This window comes from Bos indicus, chromosome 24, assembly GCF_029378745.1.
Source record: "Bos indicus isolate NIAB-ARS_2022 breed Sahiwal x Tharparkar chromosome 24, NIAB-ARS_B.indTharparkar_mat_pri_1.0, whole genome shotgun sequence".
Lineage (NCBI taxonomy): Eukaryota > Metazoa > Chordata > Mammalia > Artiodactyla > Bovidae > Bos > Bos indicus.
Window position 1 is genome coordinate 50,874,414 of NC_091783.1, and position 16,883 is coordinate 50,891,296.

Below are 16,883 nucleotides of genomic sequence, written 5' to 3' on the forward strand. Positions count from 1 at the left end.
GGTCGTGAATCAGTGAGGATGGGAGGGAAGAGGGTACAGGTTGGAGGACAGAGAAGGTCTGACATCTAGAAGAACGGAGGAGGGAAGGAGGATTCCTGGGCAGCAAGCACTAAAGGCCCATGTGCAGTTCACGGTGAAGAAATCAAAGTGAAGCCGGTTAGTGACTGTGTTCTTTAGCCACAGTCAGATGCACAGGGCCGACATGAAACAGATGGAGAGCGGGCTTGATTCAGGGCTGTGGTTTTGCCCAGTAAGCACGATGAGGTGGGAAGAGGGGAGAGGGTTGAGAGTGTGTGCAAGAGAGCGACTGTGGGATGACTGGCCAGGATTTAAGTTGGTCAAGGACGGGACTGGCTCAGCTGGTAAAGAGTCTGCCTGCAATGCGGGAGACCTGGGTTCAATCCCTGGGTTGGGAAGACCCCCTGAAGAAGGGAATGGCTACCCACTCCACTATTCTGGCCTGGAGAATTCCATGGACTGTATAGTCCATGGGGTCTCAAAGAGTGAGCGAGTGACTGAGCGACTCACTTTTAAGGATGGGAAAGAGTGGTAAGTGGGTTGCAGAACTGTTGGGGTTAGAGTACTACAGGGAAATATGGAAAAGGGAGGTAGTGTTCAGAGAGAGGTGTTTGAAATTGTGATGATGAAGAAAGTTGCCAAGTTTGATGAGGCTCCCGTGATTATGCCAAGGGAACGAGAGGCACAGTGAGGGTAGGACTAGATCCTCGGAGGAGAGGTCAAGGAACTGAGAGGTTAGGGAAGGTGGATGATCGTCGGAGTATACATGCTATAGGATAACTGCCTGGGATTAGGACTGAAATGGTGTTGGAGGGCCTGATGAGAGCAAATGATGAAAAAAATGAGGGGGAATGTGAGCAAGGATGAGGGACACTGGATGACAAGACTTAAAGCTGCAGGTGAATCGGGAAGAGAGAGGATGGTCTCGAAACACGGTGCCAGTGCAAGCAGGATGCTTACCTCACCTCCAAGGCCAGTCTAGGAGGCTCACGGGTGAAAAAACAGGACCTACTATTGAGGGGGGAAGGGGAAATGGTGCCCCAGGGAAGTCAGGTTTTCCTTAAACCAGGACCTGAAAGGAATCCGAAGAAATTCTGGGGAGGTTGAGCTTATAGGAACTGTCCCTTGCATGAGTGAACAGACAGACTCTAATGTGGCCCCACAGGATCTGGCCTCCAGGAATACATGCCCGGTGTGGTCTCTTTCCCTTGGATGGGGGTGGGACTGGTGATTTGCTTCCAATAGAGTACGGCAAAGGTGACAAGATGCGTGTGTACAGATAACTACTAGAGATAGGAATGGAAGAAGTTTAGATTTAGCAATATTACTCGTTCTCTAAGTTCTTCCAAGTATACTGCCCAAGAGTCACACGGTGATCTGTTATCAAGTCACGTAAACTTTCCTTCAATGCTGTTGATAGCAAAGAACTGGAAGCCACCTGACTTGTACAACTTATAACCCATTTGTTCTGAGTCACTTTTCAGCAGGACACAAATTTTTCTGAACGTTCCTCTGAATTGTCCTAGAGGTTTTCTACATCTTGCATCTATGCGTCTGAGTAATGGGTGAGTTTTTACTTGGGTTTGTATGGTGGGAGTTGAACAGTTTTGAAAGGGGATGCTGTGTCTTCAGGTGCTTTCTTAAGCTGAACAATTAATAATAAAAAAAAATCTGGTCGCATGCAGGATCTTAGTTCCCTCATCAGGAATTGAACCTGTGTCCTGGAGGCTTAACCACTGGATGGCCAGGAAAGTCCCAAACTGAGCGGTTTTAGACCATAGAACACACGCTAGTGAGGCATCTGGAAATGAACACCTTAAAACTAGTCTTGGAAAGTCTTCATAAAGCCCAGGGAACACCAGTTTGAAGACGACAGTTTTAGAGGCTGTTGGGCAGAAAAGGAAAGAGCACAGGATGGGGTTAGGGGCCTGGGAGTAAAACTTGGTTGGGGGAGAAGACAGATTCTGAGCGACAAGACTTCCCTTCCGATAGTAATCTTGGTGGGACCCTCAACAGAAATATTTCCTGGTTGGTGAGAAAAAAATATATATGTAAATAGTATGTGTTTTCTGAAACTTTAAAAACATCGAGTAAATGCATTCATCTTGTAAACTTTTCAAAAAGCACAAGTATAAGGTCAAAAGTGGAGTTTACATCTTTCCTTTACCCAGCAGGTAACCTACTTAACAGGTGTGCTGTAGGACCCGAAAGTCCCATCCAACTCCGAGGTTTCGCCTATACCTCTTCCAACAGGAACCATTCAGGAATTTCAATACCTGTTCAGGCTCTCAAATCTGTGGTTCCATGATCTGTCCTACTCAACCGAAGAAGGCATCTCGTGAGTTTAAACACCTCTGGATCCAGGGACCCAGGAATGGCGGAGAGGGAAGGTACGGTCACTCCAGTTTCTTTCCCAAATAACCCGCTACAGCTACGTTCTCCCCAAAGCAAAGCTGTTAAAAAGTCTCATTTTTTTGCGGCCACGCAGGTCCTCAAAAAAAACAAAAACAAAAACAAAAACAAAAACAAAACAAAAAAACGAGGCCCTCCTGATCGTTGTTTATAAACTTACTAGAAACCCACTAACACGCCGAGCTCTCCCGCGCTGTTTGGGTACTTTGTGGCAAAGGGACGCCCAGGGCGCAGCCGCTCCCGCGATCTTTGCGGGCAGCGCACCCCGCCGGGGCCCGGGACCAGGCCGGGATTCGGAGCTCCCCGCCGCCGGCACTGGCCAGCGGGCGCCTGCGCAGAGCGACCCTCCCGACACTCCGGCGGGGGGTGCGGGGCGGGGGCAGCGAAGAGAAAGGAAAGCAGCGCGGGGAGGCGGGGAGCGGGGGGAGAAGAGGGCCAAACCCTGAAATTACCCGGATGTGGTCTCCGCGCGCGCATGCTCAGTGTCCTCCCGACAAGTTGGCAGCAACAACACGGCCCTGGTCGTCGTCGCCGCCGCCACCGCCGCGGTAACGGAGCGGCTCGAGTGGCGGAGCCCGCGTTCGTAGGCGCCCGCTGTCCTCCGGAGGCTCCCTTCCCGCCCTCCCCTCGGCTCCGCGGCCGCCCAAAGGGGCGGGAGCGGGTGAGGGGAGCCGGGCGCCCCGAGAGAGGGGCAATCCCCCTGCCCCGGCCCTGCCGCGGGGCGGCCCGGGAGCTCGGAGGCGGCCCGGCCCGCGCGGGCAGGGGCGCGGCGCCGAGGAGCGGGCGGCCTGGCCCGGACGCCTCGGGGCGCGGGGCGAGGAGCGCGCCGGAGCCCGCCGGGCGGAGGGACGAGCCGCGGCGGGAGAGCGGAAGCCCCTCGCCGTCGCCCGGGCCCAGGTAACGCGCCATGTCCCCCTCCCCTTCTCCCGGGCTGGGCCCGCGCGCCCCCGCCCGCGGCTTCCCCGCCCCGGGGCGGGCTCCCGGCGGCGGCGGGGAGCGCGCGCGGGAAGCCGGCGGGCCCGGCCCGGAGAGCCGGCGCGGCCGCCTGACGGGCCGGGCCGGGCCGAGCCGGGCCGCGGCGCCTCGCATCTCTCGGGCTCCGGAGTCGGTCCTGCGGCCCCGAGCTGCCCGCGGGGTCCGCGGCGGAACCGAGTGGAGCCCGCGCTGGGCGTGCTGCCGCGGCCGTCGCCGCTCTTTGTTGTTCTGAGGTAGTTCCCCCGTCCCTCACGGCGGAGCGTGTCGGCCCGGGCGGGAGCGGGCTGCCTTCGGTCTGAATGAAAGTTGTGAATGGTCTCTCTTCATTTCTTTTCTCGAGCAGTTGTTTTTTTTTCTTTGTCCCTTATTTTCTCTTCCTGGTTGTGTCACTCCAGTTCGTGTTTCTGGCTTTGGTTTGTTGACTTTACTTTTTTGAGTACCGTGGGTGATGGCGGCGTGCAGGAAACATTATTAGCACCTAACTGACCAGCCCGCTTCCACCCCCCCGCCCCGCACTCGTAATGAAAAATAAGAGCCAACTTATTTTATTGCTCCGACTGCAAGTACCGAGCGTGAAATCGGTGTAGGCTGTGTAGGGCGGTGGCTCCATCTCAAGCCCCAAACTGCTCTTGTGATTTCTCAAGCTGAGTTTGAGATTTTCGAAGAAGTGGGTGTGTTTCGTTAACTTGAAAGATTTTTTTTCGGGGGGGGGGGTGTGCAATATAGAGAGGTTTAAAAAAATAAAACTCTACTGAAAATTGATGATTATTAATATTTCCCCCTAGAAAACCGTAGTAAAATTTTTGAAAATAAGTATATGTGCCTGTTTCCAAATAGTTTATTTTGAATTTAGTTTCTTGATGCCTTTAGTTTTTAGGCTGTAGTTTAAAGGTGAAACTGCTAGTTTATTTAGGAATAGTAAATATAATGGGGAGTCATTTTAATTAGTCTGAATTGACTTTCTAAAAGCACGTTGTCTTGGCTGATTTTAACAACCTTTGACTTTTGCAAGACTTAGCATCCTTTCAGTTTCAGAGTGCTTAAAAAGAAGGTTCAGTACTTTTTTTCTGGTAGAAACTATTTAGTCCTAATAGAAAATACAGAAATAAATACCTTTACGAACTTTACTAGATTTAGTCAACTGCATTTCAGTAATTTTTATTGCAGTTTTCACACGTTGTCTTTGCTGTGTTGTGCTTAGACCAAATTTATTTCAGTTGGGGAGTGCTAGTGTGCAGCTTTTCTTTTTCTGCTAAAGGATTTATTTTCTCTTTTGGAAAGTTCGGATTTGAGTAGTATTTGACATTTCAAGTTGTAAATGATTAATACCATTATCATCTTAAAGTATGATTTTTTAAATTAATGTTTCTTCCTTAAATGTTACGGTTTTACTTTGGGTTTGTTACAGTACAAATATAATAAAGGTAGGCCAGGTGTTTAAAATTTGGAGTCTGTTTAGGTCTAAGGGTGGTGATGAATTGTGTAGGTTTAAGTTGTTGGAGTTAAAACTAAAACCCTTTATAGAGAAAATTGATATAACATTTTGTGAATCTGTTAATAGAAGTGGCTTTTTCTTTGCTTTCCAGGTTTGGGGGGAACTTGCTTTAAAGAGATATTGCATCTTAATTTTTTAATTAAATGCCTGTGTAGAAACTTCTTTGTTTAGTTAAGTTCCTTGGTTGTGTATCTTAAGCTTAGAAAAAACTGCAAGGCGGTTTCAGATTTAATGAAAACCTGTGCTGAGAAAGTCACTGTGAAGTTTTTTGAAATAAGTTTTATGTGCATCATTGACCTTTTTCGATGGCTTTGCTGTTCGAAGCAATTCTGCTTATACTGGGAAGCAGCAAGTCTTATTTGCTTATAAAAAACCTGTGCTTCACTTTCTTAAGCTACATTTTAGTTGAGCTGTTTCACTATTTGTGTGTTAATTTATTTTTCTGCATTCCCCTTCAGATCCTCCCCTCCACCCCCCACCCCTTGCCCAAGTGTTAAACTAATTTATGCTGTCCAGTCACACTCCAGCTCTCTGGCTTGGAAGTTGTTTTTTTTCTGATTGAGCTGGTGTTATAGTAACATCATTAGACACTGTTCTAATTGAGCCGTGAATTGCTGAAGCCTCTACTAGGGCAGTTAACCCTACAGGATCTGCCTCATTATATGTAAAACGCATATTTAGTCTCATCTAAAATTTTGTCCATTTTGGTGAGAACATACATTATTTTTCTTATGTGTAAACTTAGTTCTATTGTGTCCCCCTCTAGCTTATGCTTCTTTCTTTTTTTTCCCCCCAGTTTTTTTCATTCAGTGAACATGTTAGTCATTTCAGTGCTCTTTGTACATGTTTGGATTTCCTTTATTTTTGTACCCTACAAGATTGTGTAGTTAGGCAGAAATTTTTGTTTTGCTTTAGTGATGATTAAAAGTGACTATTATGTGTAAAACTAATCTGATGGAAATGGTTTCAATTGATTTCATTGTTTTCTACACCAAAGTTAAAGGAGTTAGATAAACCTAAACCAGAATTTAATACCATTTTGTTAAATTATTAAATTTTGGATTTTTTGCTCCACAGTTGATGAAGATTTAATTGTTTTAAAAAGAGAAATTAAAAAAACATCAAAAAAGAAAAGAGAAATTCAAGCAGTTGACAAATATGTCTAGATACTATTCATTTGAGCAACTTTCAGTACTGTTAGCACAGATAATATGCCAAAACATATGCTTAGTAATGAGTCATATTTAGAGTTTTTGGATTTTTTTCCCCCTCATCCTAAAATGTGTAATTTTGGTGATAGGAAATGTGGCTAAATTCCAGCTTCTCAGGAACAAAGTATTTTAGGTTGTGTCACCTTGACACTATTACATGGTGTACTTGGCATCCAGGAAAATTTGTTTTAACCGTGAGAGTGGATAAAAACTAGGGTAGCACTTACCTATGTAGAACTGAGATGGTAGCTCATTAGAATCTTAAAACTTAAGTTTTGATTATTTACTATTGTGAATTATATCATAGGTCAGATGGCTACTACATACTGTAAAGAGTCTGTTTTTACATCTTAATTTAAAGTTGGTGATAATTCTAAATACCTTTAAATTTAAAGTCTATACTTCATTGTTTACATTTTAAATGAGAATTGTTTGCATTTTGGAAAACTTGTTACTGTGTGGCGTTCATCTTTTTGTTGTTGTTGTTGTTTTTTACTCTTAAGGTTTAAGGCAGTGATTCTCAACCTTGGTTGTGTTTTGATGTCTCTTGGGGAGTTTTGCAAAATACTGATGGCTGGATCGCACTTCCAGAAATTGTGACTCAGTTGGCTTGGGTTGCAGCCAGATCAGAGTTCCAAAATGGTTGAGCTACAGGGTCCTCTGACTTCTTTTTTAAATTTTTTAACTGTTTCACTGTGTCAGCTTTACATTCTTTAATACAGGGATATACACATTCACATGGTTCCTTGAAGGTATTGCCATATTTCTTTTGCTTCCAAGTCTGTCCCTCTGTCTCCTGTTTGAACCTTTCTTCATTTTTCAATTCATTTGATTTGTCTGGTAGCAAGTTTTAGGAAGCTGTATTTCCCCTGCTGAGAAGTTGGTTTATCATTGCTATCCTAAATAGGAAGTTGATATTTTAACATATTCTAAAATGCTTACTTGGGCTCCTTTTAAAGACTAATGACTTGGGTTAGGTGCTGAACTTTGCATCTAAACTCCCAGTGGGAATTTGGTCTTCATAGGGGGTTGATCTGCTTGGAAACCATTGTATTTTGTAGGCAACAATTAACTGGTCACTTCATTGGTTCCTGAGAAGGGAGTTGCATTGATTTAGATTTTACTGTCAGAGGTTAACTTACACACTATGAGACGGTTGTTCAACAAGCCCAACTAGTGAGTTCTTCTTTTAAAAAAATGAATTATTTAGTTTTGGCTGCGCTGGGTCTTTGTTGCGGGGCCCAGGCCTTCTCTGGTTGTAGTGCAAGGGCTTCTCGTGGCCGGGGCTCCTCTTGTGGCTGAGCTCAGGCTCTAGGCCTGGGCTTCAGTAGCAGCGGCACATGGGCTTAGTTGCCCTGCAGCTTGTGGGATCTTCCTGGATCAGGGGTCAAACCAGTGTTCCCTGCATTGCAAGGCGGATTCTTATTTAACTACTGGGCCATCAGGGAAGCCCCATTAGCAGTTTTTTAGAGATCATCCAGGAGAGCATGATCAGTTCTCCATTTACATTACCTGAAGTAGTTCACAAGTGCTGGTTTGCCAGTAGTTGCATCTGGACGAGCTATTTAAAAAAATAAAACAGGATATTCTCTGTCCCTGCTGTACGTCCCATCCCCCAAACACACGGATTCAGGATGAGAATGGAGTGGAGGAGGCATGGGAGTCTATATTGTTTAAAAAAAAATAAAAGAACCTCTTGATTTTAAAGTGTTTGGATATGTTAGTATGCTTATCTTCGTTGCTTCATCTGTTTTGATGCAGTATAAGCTTTATTTTGCAGTCCTTGATGCACTGGAGTAATTTACTTAAAATTCATCAAACCCCAATCTTCTTTATGATGTTAAAAAAAAAAAAAAAAGGACTTCTGCTGAATATTTGTCTTTGGTATGAGTAAGGTATAATTTTTTTAAATCTTAATGTAGATGAATGTGTGTAATTCAGATCTTTTACATTTTTCAAAATGTATTTCTCAATGTAAGACTGGGTTAAGGTTGTTTATCTATGGTATTCACTAGTGAATTCTGGAGCATCCGATATCAGTAGGTGGCCAGTCATTGTAATAATTGAATCATCTGATGAGAGGACAACTGAAAGTAGTGCTTAATGTGATGAGATAAAGAGAAATTATTGTTTAAAGTAACACTCAGTGCATCTATGTCATACAGGTCTACCAAAACTAGATGAAGGAAGAATTTTATGTGTACAGATGTTGAAATCAAGCAGCTGGCTAATAATAAGAAAAATGGCACAATTTCTATGTAATTAGTCTTTTTACTAGTTTCATATATCCGTGACATTGCAGTTTGTTCCATTGTCTTTCTGGTAATTTGTAAAGTGAAACATGTAGACTAGTACAGACGACATCAGTGCTTTGTGAAATTGATAGCACCTCAGACTCTGGGTGCTTTTAAAGTTAGGGCCCCACTCAGTATAGATTTAGTAGGGCTGGTGTGACCTGCGGGAATTCTGATATAGCCCCTGTTTGAAAGAATAAGCTTGATGACTTGATAGTCTTCAATTATGAGGTTTTATGAAATGTATTTTTCAGTTTCCAGTTATTAAAATCCACCCTACTTTACAATCTTTTAAAACAGTGTTTTCCAAAGTGTGATTGACAGACTCCCGGGGATCTCCATGTCCCTTCTAGGGGCTCATGAAACCAAAATCATTCTTATAATAAAACAGACATTATGTGCACTGTTGCTGTGTTGGCATTTGCACTGATCATGAGGAAGCAGTGGTGGGTAAACTTCTGGCACCTTAGTTTGAATCAAGGCAGTGGTACTAAACACATGTTAAGCATTTGAAAAAAAAATGCCAATTTCACTTAAAAATTTCCTTGGTAAAGCAGTAAAATGTTTTAATTTTTAAAATCTCTACCGTGGAGTGCATGTCTTTTCAGTATGATTAAATAAATGTGTGGAGACTTCCTGGTGGTCCACTGGTTAAAAATCTGCCTTGCACTGCAGGGGACACGGGTTCGATTCCCTGGAGAGGAAACTAAAATCCACCGTGCTGCGTGCTGTGCACAGAGCAAGTAAAACCCACCTGCTGTGGCTGCTGAGCCCACGCACCACAAGTCTGTTCACTGCAGCAGATCCTGCATGATGCAACTAAGACCCAACACAGCCACATAAATGTTAAATAAGTTAATAAATTGAGCTTCCCTGGTGGGTCAGTGATAAAGAATCCGCCTTCCAATGTAGGAGACTATAGAATTCAATCCCTGGATGGGCAAGATCCCCAGAAGGAAATGGCAACCCACTCCAGTATTCTTGTTGGAGAAATCCCACGGACACAGGAGCCTGGTGGGGCTACAGTCCATGGGGTCGCAAACAGTCGGACATAATTTAGCCACTAAACAACAACAATAAATAAATATTTAAAAAATTGAGGTGTGCATAAAGTTTTTCTGCACATCTATGTACAAAGTTCATCTCTAGGAAAACCACTCGCCACTTTTTAAATGGAACACCACTTTTATTTTTACTTAAAAAAATAATAAACTGTCAGTACTTAGACTTGGATATTTGGCAGGCATTTTCCTTGAAAGTGAGTGAAATGAGCCTGCCATTCAAGGATAATAACTGGTTGCTACCAGTGATAAGAATCTAGTCTTTTAAGTGAAAATTAGATTTCTGGAAAATGTGTACCTGTCACCGTGGGCTTGCCAGCTTCCCCATACTTAAAAGATTTTTCTGATGAGATTGGTGGTGATATTTAAGAATGTGATTTTAAAAAAATATATTCTATAAGAAATGTGTCAACCCTGGGAAGGTCTGTATAACTCATTGAACCAGTATTTTCTGGATGACCAATGCATGATGTTACAAATCATGTGTGGGTAGGAGAGCCATTCAAAGGGTAATATGGACCAGTGGATTTTTGTGTAACAGAGCCAAGAAATTCACTGATAGTTTCAGATTCCACATTGCAACTAACTTTTAGGAATTGCCATTTGTTGCATTTTGCGTTGAATAAAAGATGAACAGCCATCATTATATAAAAGGGCCATTAAAATATTCGTGTCTTTTCCAATTACTTACTTATCTGTGTAAGGTGTATTTTCTTCATAAACATTAAACATCACAATAGATTGAATGCAGCAGCACTTATGAGAATCCAGCTGTCTTCTCTTAAGCTAGACATTAAAGAAATTTGCCAAAACAAAAATGATGTCATTCTGAATATTGACTTTTTTGTTTAAGAAAATACTTATTTTTCATAACATTTATATTAATATGTAATGGGTTTATTAAGTTAATTGGATAGAGTAAACATTTTTAATTTGTGATATGGTAAATATTAATAGGTGTAACTCATGTAAACAAAGGTTGTTTGGAATTCTCAATAATTAAGCATGTAAGTAAGTGGACTGGAGACCAGTTTGGCAACTGCTATTTTAAAGTAACTCGTTATCTGTGTTACTGACAAAATTATTGGTTATTATTGTTGATATATGTGGTTTGTATTATATTACTCTTATCTCTGAGAATGTTATTAACTCAGTTTAAAAAAAAATTGAAGCATAGAGTTGATTTACAATATCGTGTTAGTTTCAAGTGGACAGTGCAGTGATTCAGATACATATATTTTTTTTCAGGTCTTTTTTACTTATAAATTATCATAAAATATTGAGTATAGTTTTCTGTGCTGTACAGTAGGTCCTCAAGTCAATTTTTGTTCAGTTAATTTGGGAAATACGTTGCAGTCAAGTGAAAAGGGAATTCATTGATTTGGTCTGAATCAGAGTTGGGCTCAGAGTGCTGGATCTGGGATCACAAGGAGCCAGTGTCATCAGGATTCTGTCTTCTGGTTGTGCTTCCCTTTCGGTTAGTTTAAGTCTCAGGTAGGGTCCCAGGTGGTGCTAGTGGTAAGGAATCCATCAGCCAGTGCAGGAGACATAAGAAAAGTGGGTTTGATCCCTGGATCAAGAAGATCCCCTGGAGTAGGAAATGGAAACCCACTCCAGTATTCTTGCCTGGAGAATCCCAAGGACAGAGGAGCCTGGTGGGTTACAGTCCTTGTGGTTTCAAAGAGTCAGACACGACTGCAGTGACTTAGCAGGCAGGCAGGCTCCAGACTGACTACTCCCAGCTTCAAGTTCAGGTCCAGCAAAGAAAGGCCTTTTTAAATTTTTTCTGTAGTTCCAACAGAAGTCCTAGAGCTGTCGTTAGCCTGACTTGGGTCCTCTCCCATTTTTGAAACAGCTGATATGCCATGGAGGTGACTATGGTTAGGCACAAGTGGGATTATCCTACTTTCCCAGGTAGATTCTCCTTGGGAAATCAGAGTACTGTTACAGAAAGGAAAATATATGCTGGCAGACAAAAAACATGTCAACTAGAGGACTTTATTGATACTTCTTTTAGCAACCTTTAATATATTCATTCAGAAAACTTAATTTTACAATAAGATTATTAATTATTAAATTATTTAGGAAATTGGTATACCAGTATGACATTTAAACCTAAGCCCAGAGGGTGAACAGCAAACATTTTAAAATTTGTCCCTTGTAGTTCATCTTAAAAGTTATCACAAAAATGTTCTTTTTGTTTCTTTGTATTATTCTTATCTTAAATCTTTATAATCATTGAAAAGTGTTAGTCACTCAGTTGTGTCCAACACTTGGTGACCCATGGACTGTAGCCTGCCAGGTTCCTCTGTCCATGGGATTTTCCAGGCAAGAATGGAGTGGGTTGTCATGCCCTTTTCCAGGGGATCTTCCGGATGCAGGGATTGAACCTGGGTCTCCTGCATTGCGGGCAGATTCTTTACCTTCTGAGCCAATTAATACTGTGCATATAAGTCCTTGTACTCTTGGAGGTTTTCCTCCAGCTGCCCTCATTTTGATGAGGCTCAGTCTAGGCTGTAACTTGTGCTTCAGGTAACTTGGGTCTTCAGGTAATTGAATTAAGCTTGCGCCCTCTCCCGCTCCACCCCTGGTGCACGCTTGTTTAGAATTCTTTCTAATGATACTTCACCAGGCTAGGCTGTTTTTTTTTTTCTTGTTAAACTTAAGCAGTTTCTCAAATATTCCCATACTTGATCCTTGACTAAGATATGTATAACTTCTAGAAAATATGCCTCTGTGTTTGTTTTACAAATGTAATCATCCAAAAGTAAACAGACTTCTGAGAAATTAAAAAATGGCAGCATTCATTAATCACAGTTCATGAATCTCCATGAGAGCCTCTCCAGGCAGCACTCAGCCTGTTTAATTTTACTGAGTATTTTAATTATTGTGGGTTTATACTTCATGGAGTTGCTTCTAGATCTATGGTCAACTTCAGGTGGCACCTTATGTTTAATAGCAAGGCTACGGACAAAACAGAAAATAGGTAGATGTAAGAACATACCTCTGTCCCATTTGCTGACTTCCTGCTTCCCATTAATCACCCCTTTGCAATGGGATTGTCGTTCTATTACAGTGACTCTATCTAATATCTGTGTGTTAGAGACTTTCACATAGGCTTAACATCTTTAATGGGCTGTTAATACAGCATATTTAAAGCTGATTTTGTTACTTAACCACTTTCAAATCTTTTATTCATCTTTCAGTAAACCTATCTAGGAAATGGGCCATCTTTTGACTGTTTTCTTTTCACTCCTTGTATGCAGTTGACTAAAAAAATTCTCGTTTGTTCTGCCTAGAAGTGTCCTGTTGGTTTTCATTGCCCATGCCCCTAGTCTAGGCCCACTCATCACTGTCTCCTAACTGGTTTTCTTTTCCTCTTTGCAAAGCTATCTTCTTGCTGCCACGAAGGTTTTCTTTAATGCAGATCCAATGCTGTTTCTCCTCCCCCTACCCTTCCTACTGTAAACCTGCTCAAGGTGAAACATCTACACTCCTGTCCCTCTGCTTTTTCCTATGGTTTTCCTTCAGCTTGGCAAATTCTTACTCACATGTGGTAGTACTATTTCATCAATATTCTCATGGCTCTTCTGGTGCCTGATAATATTGTATTTCTCTTTATCTCCCTCCCCGACCTTGAAATTAGCCTTGGTCCTGGGTTTGTCAGCCTGGGTTTGTCAGCCCTATTGACATTTTGGGCTTGGTAAATTTTTCTTACGGGGTGCTGTACTGTGCATTGCACGATGTTTAGCAGTAGCCCTGGTCTCGACCCACTAGATACCCAGTAGTACTCTGCCCTCCACCACCGCCACTGCCCCCATCTCCCCCATTCCAGTTGTGGCAGTCAAAAATGTCTCTAGACATTTCCAAATGTTCCTAGAAGGACAGAGTTGCTCTGGTTGAGAAGCACTGGCACGGCCATATGACTGCCCATCAAGTGTGAGCAGAAGCAATAGTCAGCCTTTAAAAGCCAGAGTATAAAAAAATAAATAAATAAAAGCCAGAGTATGAGTTATACTATCTTTCCTCCTGCTTATTTAACTTATATGAAGAGTACATCATGAGAAACGCTGGGCTGGATGAAGTGCAAGCTGGAATCAAGATTGCCGGGAGAAATATCAGTAACCTCAGGTATGCAGGTGACACACCACCCTTATGGCAGAAAGTGAAGAAGAACTAAAGAGCCTCTTGATGAAAGTGAAAGAGGAGAGTGAAAAAGTTGGCTTAAAGCTCAACATTCAGAAAACAAAGATCATGGCATCTGGTCCCATCACTTCATGGGAAATAGATGGGGAAACAGTGACTGACTTTATTCTTTTGGGCTCCAAAAATCACTGCAGATGGTGACTGCAGCCTTGAAATTAAAAGACGCTTACTCCTTGGAGGAAAAGTTATGAACAACCTAGACAGCATATTAAAAAGCAGAGACATTACTTTGCCAACAAAGGTCCATCTAGTCAAGGCTGTGGTCTTTCCAGTAGTCATGTATGGATGTGAGAGTTGGACTATAAAGAAAGCTGAGCGCCGAAGAATTGATGCTTTTGAACTGTGTTGTTGGAGAAGACTCTTGAGAGTCCCTTGGACTGCAAGGATATCCAGTCAGTCAGTCCATCCTAAAGGAAATCAGTCTTGAATGTTCATTGGAAGGACTGATGCTGAAGCTGAAACTCCAATACTTTGGCCACCTGACGTGAAGAACCGACTCATTAAAAAAGACCCTGATGCTGGGAAAGATTGAAGTTGGGAGGAGAGGGGGACAACAGAGGATGAGATGGTTGGATGGCATCACCGACTCAATGGACATGAGTTTGGGTAAACTCCGGGAGTTGATGATGGACAGGGAGGCCTGGCGTGCTGCACTCCATGGGGTTGCAAAGAGTTGGACACAACTGAGCGACCGAACTGAACTGAACTGATCTTTCCCCCTGTCATTTAAGGACATGTAGAAATGGAGCTTTCTTAGCCTAATCTGTGAGAGATGAACATTGCTATTCTGGGCATATATTTGTGATTGACGTTTAGTTTATGCAGAAAACAAAGCTTTGTTTTAGGCTGCTGATTTTGGGGAGTCTGTGTCACTGTGACATAGACTAGCCTCGCTTGACTGATACATCATGCTAAGACTTAGCTAACTTGTGGATTTTCCATGCTTTCCTATTTCCGGATCACTTTAATTTCTACCTCTTTTAGGCATCTGTTACTTAGTATAATGATATGTTTGGATTGTCTCAGTCAGTGGTTCTCAGTGGAATAAATGCTGAAACTCCAACACTTTGGCCACCTGATGCAAAGAGCTGACTCATTTTAAAAGACCCTGATGTTGAGAAAGATTGAGGGCAGGAGGAGAAGGGGGTGACAGAAGATGACATCATTGGATGGCATCACTGACTCCATGGACATGAGTTTGAGCAAACTCTGGGAGATGGTGAAGGACAGGGAAGCCTGGTGTGCTGCAGTCCATGGGGTCACAAAGAGTTGGACATGACTGAAGGACTGAACAACAACAACTGTTGTTTAAGAGATGTTGTGGAAGTTAGTGGGAGGAACTTTGGTGCATGGGGAATGAGCATGACATCCTGCATGGGAGAGACTGTAAAGAATCCTTTGCTTTCCACAGTGCTTTCAAATGCCCAGAATATTCATGCAGAAGGAAAACAAATAGTCTGGACCCTAGCTCCATCTTAATATATATTCAGTTTTGGGGAATTAAGTTTCTATGTTTTTGTTTACTTTTTATTGGAGTATTGTTGGTTTACAATGTCATGTTTCTGCTATAGAGCAAAGTGAATCAGTTATACATATGTACACTCTATTTTAGATTCTTTTCCCATATAGATCATTACAGAGTGTTGTATAGAGTTCCCTGTGCTGAACAGTCAGTTCTTACTAGTTATCTATTTTATATAAAGTAGTGTATACATGTCAGTCCTGTTAATTCAGTTTCTTAACTGAAGTTGTTGGAACTTTATCAGCAGTTAACATTTTGGAAAATCCATGTCACTGACTACAATGCCATTGTGTCAAAACAACATACCTGTCTTGGAAGGTCTAAATTCATAGCTGTCATATTTATGGTGATTTACCATATATGTCCTAGCATCTAACCTCTTGATTATACTTTCTAATTTTGTTGATATGCTTGAGCATTTTTACTGAAATATATACTGCGTTATATATTAATCTTTTCCCCCCTTTATATTAGGGTATTGTTTATTTTAAAAATCCTAAGTAGGTTAGAAATTTGTTTCAGGATAGCTAATGAGGTGATATAAATTGTTACAAAAATGGGGTGTTCTCCTAGAGCACCATTTTCTGACTACCTGTTACTTGTTTCTGAATCTCAGTGCTTTGTTCAGAGGGGATACAGTGTTTGTTGAATTGGCCAATTTATGGTCCCCAGGTTGCTTTGATGTATACACTGTTGCATTTGATTACCATAGCCAGTCTGTAAACTTGGCAAGGCAGATACTGTTTCCATTTTATAGACTAGAGAATTTAGAGAGATGTTAACTTACAGTCATGCTACTAGAACTTTGGTTAAAATCTGTGCATTTGTTTATACCACTTAAATGCTCTTGTCTACTGTCATTCCATATCACTCTTTAAAAAATTGTAATCTAGAACTGTTTAATTTAGGAAAACACCTGTATGCCCCTATTATATTTCAGACACTTGTGGTCATAGGAATATTTCTACTACTTTTCAGAGAAATGTGCAATTAAAACGTTTTCTGAGATACTGTTAGGGCCAAAAATAGCTTAAATTTTAGAGGTGGTTACATCTGATAGTGAGATTGTGATGAAATAGTTGCACTCAGGTGCTTGGTTGTTGTTTTTCAGTGTATCTGACGCTGCTGCCCCATTGACTGCATCACACCAGGTTGATCACTTCCGTGTTGTTCACTATATCCCTGAATTTGCTCAAATTCATGTCCATTGAGTCAGTCATGCCATCCAACCATGTCATTCTCTGTTCCTTCTCCTCCTGCCCTCAATCTTCCAGCATCAGGGTCTTTTCCAGTGAGTCCGCTCTTCACATCAGGTGGCCAGATTATTAGTGCTTCAGTTTTAGCATCTGTCCTTGCAGTGACTACTCGGGGTTGATTTCCTTTAGGGTTGACTGGTTTGGTCTCCTTGCAGTCCAAGGGACTCTCAAGTGTTTTCTCCAGCACCACAGTTCAAAAACATCAATTCTTGGCGCTCAGCCTTCTTTATGGTCCAGCTCTCACATCTGTACATGACTGCTGGAAAAACCGTAGCTTTGACTATACAGACCTTTCTTGGCAAAGTGATGTCTCTGCTTTTTAATCCACTGTCTAGGTTTATCATAGCTAACACCACCCCCCGCCCCACCCCCCCACTAAGAAACATGCATCTTTTAATTTCATGGCTGCAGTCACTGTCCACAGTGATTTTGG

The 16,883-nt window shown here is 42.2% G+C and overlaps 1 protein-coding gene across 3 annotated transcripts in view; it reads left to right on the forward strand.

Moving 5' to 3' along the window:
• Positions 1–3,187: 3,187 nt before the first annotated feature.
• SMAD4 (SMAD family member 4) overlaps positions 3,188–16,883 on the forward strand; it is a 57,257-nt gene continuing 43,561 nt past the window's right edge. For 2 of the 3 annotated variants that reach the window (XR_011563847.1, XM_019986710.2), the window contains exon 1: positions 3,188–3,327. The gene's annotated coding sequence lies outside the window, so the exon portion shown is untranslated. Of the gene's footprint in view, positions 3,328–3,621; positions 3,639–16,883 lie in introns of those variants that run through there. The other variant, XM_070779084.1, reaches the window with a different exon arrangement.